Source organism: Chenopodium album, chromosome 27 (genome assembly GCF_948465745.1).
Source record: "Chenopodium album chromosome 27, dcCheAlbu1.1, whole genome shotgun sequence".
NCBI classification, from domain to species: Eukaryota; Viridiplantae; Streptophyta; class Magnoliopsida; order Caryophyllales; family Amaranthaceae; genus Chenopodium; species Chenopodium album.
The window spans coordinates 10662726-10668725 of NC_137860.1; the positions used below are offsets into that span (position 1 = coordinate 10662726).

Sequence of the window (6000 nt, forward strand, 5' to 3'; positions counted from 1 at the left end):
CCAGGTGCGTGCGGGCGCACCTGTCTGGGTGTGCTCCCGTGCGCACCATTCTCTCTCCTCCGAGCGCCCGCACCGGCGTGGGTCTATTTTTGGACGACTTTCCCAACTTCCTCTTTGTATTTGATAGTTATTTCTTTCCTTTTATAGGGAGAGAAGGAGATCTTCAAAAAAAAAAAGAATTAGATTAGATTAGATTAGATTCTAGAGAGAGAAAACACTAGTTCTTAGCATTTTTAGAGAGAGAAAGTGTGGGTTTGATGATTGATGATTGATGATTGAAGATTGCTACATTTGATTTGATTTCTATCAAGTTTGTAAGGATTCTTTACTCTTTAATGCAATTCAATGTTTGATTTCATTAGTATTGTTGTTTGATTTGGTTAATTGATAGTTTGATTGATTTTGATTGAATTTGTTGGTTTCAATTTGATTTCAATTGATGAATTTGGGAATGATGATTAGTTCAGCTTTGATTTTGATGTTCTTCATGGATTGTGAGTAGTTTATTTGCTAGGGTAGGGGTGAAGCATGTATTAATGATGAATTGAGATTAATTTGGGGGAAATTGATTGAGTTGATAATATGATTAAATTGGTTGATTGATTTTGTGCATGTGTGTGCTTGATTAGGCTTGATCACCCTTGTTATTCACACTAGATTGCATTGTGAGTTCACATTGATACGGACCATTGATTTGTGGCTTACATTTACTCGATTGAGATATCTTGTGATGTTTCCTAGCTAGTGTTTGATGTAGTTGACGCTAATTAGACCTCTAGGAGAATAGCTTGATGAACTCTCTTGGGTGCAATTTCGGTTATCCCTCACATTGCTTGACTTGATTGGTTAATTCCCCAAGTTGATTGAACTTCATCGTTGATGCATGTGGATCCATTCCCCTAGTGCTTTAGCATTCATTTAGTACTAGCCTTTTGCGTTGCCTAGCTTAGTTCTAGCTTCTACCATTAACTCCTACTAGATTTCGGAATATCTTGACTTAGGCATCGTGCATTCGACCTCCATTCCTTTGGGTTCGACCTTGACTTACCGCTACACTTTATAGGGGTTTGTTAAGTTACAAATTTTGTTTGATTGGGTGGGGTGGTAGCCCAACGACCTACCGTTCTCCTTCCCATCAAAATGGCGCCGTTGCCGGGGAGTGGTGCTTTGAGTGCATGTTGTTGTTGAGTCTATTCCACTCTATTTGCAAAATATAAAAAGATTTTACACTTTAGGCTACACTTGTAGCCGTGCTACTAATATTTTCTTTGAGTTTTGTGTGCATAGATCCCAAGCCATGGGAGGTAATTCAAGAGTTGCCTTGAAGGAACTTGGAGTGCCCGGTGCATATAGGTATGAGAGCGGCATAGCTCCACCTACAACACCGGCAAACGACTTTGAAATTCGCCCGGCAATGGTCACCCTAATTGAGAGGAGACAATATAGTGGGGCAAAGAACGAGAGCCCATTGAAACATCTTAAGGAGTTTGAAAAATATCGTAACACAATCAAGGTCAATGGAGTATCTCAAGAGATTATCCGCCTTAAGTTGTTCCCTTTCTCTCTAATAGGAAGATCTTTGGAATGGCTAGATAAGGAAGTGAAGCCCAATTCTTTGAGAACTTGGGATGATGTCACCAAAGCTTTCTTGTTCCGTTTCCATCCTCAAAAGAAGACGGCGGAGGCAAGAGCTTTGATTCAAGGGTTCAAGCAAAAGCCAAATGAAAGTCTCTATGAAGCATGGGAAAGATTTAAGGATTATCAAAGGGAGTGTCCACACCATGGGATTCCTACCTATCAAATCATACATATCTTCTATGGTGGGTTGAGTTCTCATGCGAGAGCAAGTTTGGATGCCGGAGCCGGAGGCCCAATCATGAACAAAACGGAAGAAGAAGTGGTTGATGTAATTGATGAAGTGGTTCGTCATTACATGAATTGGCAAGAAGTGGAGAGAGAACCAACAAGCAAGGGTTACTCAATCGAACAACTTAGTGCCATCAATGATTTGACTACTTTGATTGCGGATTTGGGGAAAGAAGTTATGTCTCTCAAAGAAAAGCTTGAGAAGCCCCCTTCCCAAGCTCCAATTCTTCCCTCCCAAATTAAGGGGAGAGGTACATCTTCTCACTCTAACTCCAATCTTTCTTCTTGTTGCATGATTGTGGAATGTTGGCCATGTGAATTATGTGGAATGAATGATTACAATGCTTCTATGTGCCCAAATGTTCCTTGTAGTGAATGTGATGGAAGTGAAATGGAACATGTGAATTATGTCAATAATCATGCTTGTGAACCTAGAATTGATGTTCAAAGGAATGTTGGAAATAGGAATTATCATATGAATCATGATGACTATAACCAAAATAGAGGTTGTAGAAATCATGGATACCAAGGGATTCATGGTAACTATAACCATCATGGTTGTAATGGTCATGGTCATGGCCATAGACATGGTCATGGATCATAATCAAGGTTATGATAACCATGGTCAACAAAGGAGCCAAAATCAAACTAGGGGTAATTGGAATAATCAAACTAGGGGATATTTTCAAGCAAGTTTTCAAGATGGTTCCCCAATTGATTTAGTTCCAAATGCTCAAAGTTCAAATGATAATTCCTATGATCAATCATTTTCTTCTAGGGAATTTTTGGAAAGTGTCATTGAGAAACAAGCCAAAACTTTGGAAATGTGTATGGTTTTTAATGAAGAGATTTTAATTACATGTTGGCATAAAACAAGGATTTGAGTGAAAAACTTTCTCAATTGACTAGTGTGTTCAAGGAATATGCAAACTCTTCTTCTTTGACTCCACCTAGCCTAGATTCTAGGAACCCTATGGATGCCATTGTTACTAGAAGTGGTAAGGTCCTTGAGGGAGGTGTGCCTAAGAAGAGTGTTGCTAGTGAGAGCACTAGTAAGAATCCCATTGAAGTTGAAGGTGGTGAATGTCCTTTGAGTGAAAATGTTGATGAGGAACAAGTAGAGAAGGTGATAGAGAAAGAGAAAGAGGTTTGCAAACCAAGGCTTCCCTATCCCCAAAGATATAATAGATATAAGTTGGATGAGCAATTTGGGAAATTTTTAGAGATGCTTAAGCAACTTCATCTAACTCTTCCTTTCACCGATGTTGTTGAACAAATGCCAAACTATGCTAAGTTCCTTAAGGAGATTTTGAGTGGAAAAAGGACTTGTGATATGGTGGAGACCATGAGCCTCACCGAGCATTGTAGTGAAATCATCATGAACAAGATGCCTCCTAAGTTGAAGGATCCCGAAAATTTTTCCATCCCTTGTGCCATCAACAAGACCCAAATTGATAATGCCTTATGTGACTTAGGAGCTAGTGTTAGCCTTATGCCATATTCGGTTTATCAAAGATTAGGTCTAGGAGAACTTCTACCTTCCAAGATTAATTTGCAATTAGCCGATAGGTCGATCAAGATTCCTAAGGGAAAGATAGAAGATGTGCCTTTAAGGGTTGGGAAATTTGTTACTCCGGTTGATTTTGTAGTGTTGGATATGGATGAAGATGCTACAATACCTATCATCTTAGGTAGACCTTTCCTTGCTACATCGGGGGCTATGATAGATGTTAAAAGTGCTAAGATTTCTCTTAAGATTGGAGAGGTAGTAGTTGAATTTGACTTGAATGAAGGATTGAAATATCCCTCTTCTTCTTTAGAAAATTGCATGAGAGTTGAAGTGCTTGATAATATTGTGAATTCCATGCATGAGCACTTGCTCACATCCAATGATCCTCTTGAGTGTGTCTTGTTGAATAAGGAAAAGATAGGTATCCCAACCAATAGGAAGAGCAATTCTACAAAGATTTGCTTAATGGAGGCGATATAGGGAGTGGAGAAGAAACTTGTATGGGGATATCAAGTCAAGATGCTTTGCAAGTGGCCTCGACCAAAGAAGGTAAAGGTGTTCCCATGGTAGAGCTAAAACCTCTACCATCACACCTTAGGTATGAATTCTTAGGCCCTAATTCTACATATCCCGTTATTGTTAGTGCATCCTTGAGTGAGAGCCAAGCTCAAGTGTTATGTGGTGTTTTGAGAAAGCACCAAGGTGCTTTGGGGTACACAATTGATGATCTTAAAGGCATAAGCCCCGCCTTGTGTACACACCACATAACACTTGAGGAGGGCACCCTACCTTCTATCGAACGACAAAGGAAACTACATCCCCAAATGGGAGAAGTAGTCAAGAAAGAGATCACCAAGCTTTTGGATGCGGGAATCATATTCCCCATCTCAAGCTCAAGGTGGGTCTCCCCCGTGCATGTCATTCCTAAAAAGGGGGGTATGACCGCAGTTGAGAATGAGAAAGGTGAGCTCATTCCAACTAGAACGGTCACCGGTTGGAGGATGTGTATAGACTATAGACGTCTAAACACATCAACCAAAAAGGATCACTTCCCTCTCCCTTTTATTGACCAAATGCTTGAAAGGTTGACTAGGCACAAATTCTATTGCTTCCTTGATGGAAATTCGGGATTCTTTCAAATTCCTATTCATCCCGAGGATCAAGAAAAGACAACCTTTCCCTATGGTACTTTTGCATATAGAAGAATGCCCTTTGGATTGTGTAATGCTCTGGCAACCTTTCAAAGGTGTATGATGAGCATTTTTGGGGACATGCTTGAAGAGGAAATGGAAGTCTTCATGGATGATTTTTCCGTGGGAGGTGTTTCATTTTAGGATTGCCTCAAAAGTCTTAAAAAATGCCTTGAGAGATGTGAAAAGGTCAATTTGGTGCTTAATTGGGAAAAATGCCACTTCATAGTGGAAGAAGGGATTGTTCTAGGCCATAAAATTTCTCATAAAGGCATTGAAGTTGACAAAGCTAAGATTGAGGTGATAGAGAAGTTGCCCCCTCCGATCAATGTGAAAGGGGAAAGATCGTTTTTGGGTCATGCCGGATTTTATAGAAGGTTTATCAAAGACTTTTCTCTCATTGCTAAGCCCTTGAATGATCTTCTCCAAAAAGATGTTGATTTTGTCTTTGATGATGCTTGTTTGGAAGCTTTTAATAGATTGAAAAAAGTTTTGACTTCTACTCCTATTGTCCAAGCCCCTAGATGGGATTTGCCATTTGAGCTTATGTGTGATGCAAGTGATATGGCCATAGGAGGTGTGTTGGGTCAAAGAATCGACAAAAAGCTCCATGTCATCTATTTTATGTCAAAGACCCTCAATGGTGCTCAAAGAAATTACACAACAACGGAAAAGGAATTCTTGGCTATTGTTCATTCTTTTGAGAAATTCCGTTGTTATTTGTTGGGGTCTAAGACTATAGTCTTCACCGATCATGCGGCTTTGAAGTATCTCTTTGGAAAAAAGGAATCCAAACCGAGGTTGATTCGTTGGGTCCTTGAGCTTCAATCTTTTGATCTTGAGATCCGGGATAAAAAAGTTGCGGAAAATGTTGTTGCGGATCATTTGTCTAGACTTGAGGATTTTCAAGTTCAAGATGATGGGTCTCCTATAGAGGACCGGATGTTGGATGATTCATTATATGTTATCAATGTGAAGGAGCTCCCTTGGTTTGCCGATTTGGTGAATTTTCTTGCTTGTAGGGAGTTCCCTCCTTCCTTTTCCCACAATCAAAGGAGGAAGCTCAAGAGAGAAGCTAGGCACTATGTTTGGGATGAACCAATCTTGTACAAAAGAGGTGTGGATGGATTGTTGCGCCGGTGTGTGCCAAATGAGGAAATACCAAATATTTTGAAGATGTGCCACTCGGACCCTAGTGGTAGTCATATGGGTGTTTCAAGAACGGCCTCTAAGGTGCTTCAATGTGGATTATGGTGGCCTAACCTCTTCAAGAATGCTTGGGAGTATGTCAAAAGTTGTGATCAATGCCAAAGGACCGGGAATATTTCAAGAAGGAATGAGATGCCCCAACAACCAATACTTGAGTTGGAAATATTTGATGTTTGGGGTATAGATTTCATGGGTCCTTTTCCATCTTCTTATGGGAATCAATAT

General features: G+C 40.1%; 1 non-coding gene across 1 annotated transcript; it reads right to left on the reverse strand.

The window, feature by feature from the left end:
• Positions 1-1682: 1682 nt before the first annotated feature.
• LOC145621650 (small nucleolar RNA R71) lies at positions 1683-1788 on the reverse strand. The gene has a single exon (XR_014108471.1). It is a non-coding gene; the product is annotated as a small nucleolar RNA R71 (small nucleolar RNA).
• Positions 1789-6000: the final 4212 nt, after the last annotated feature.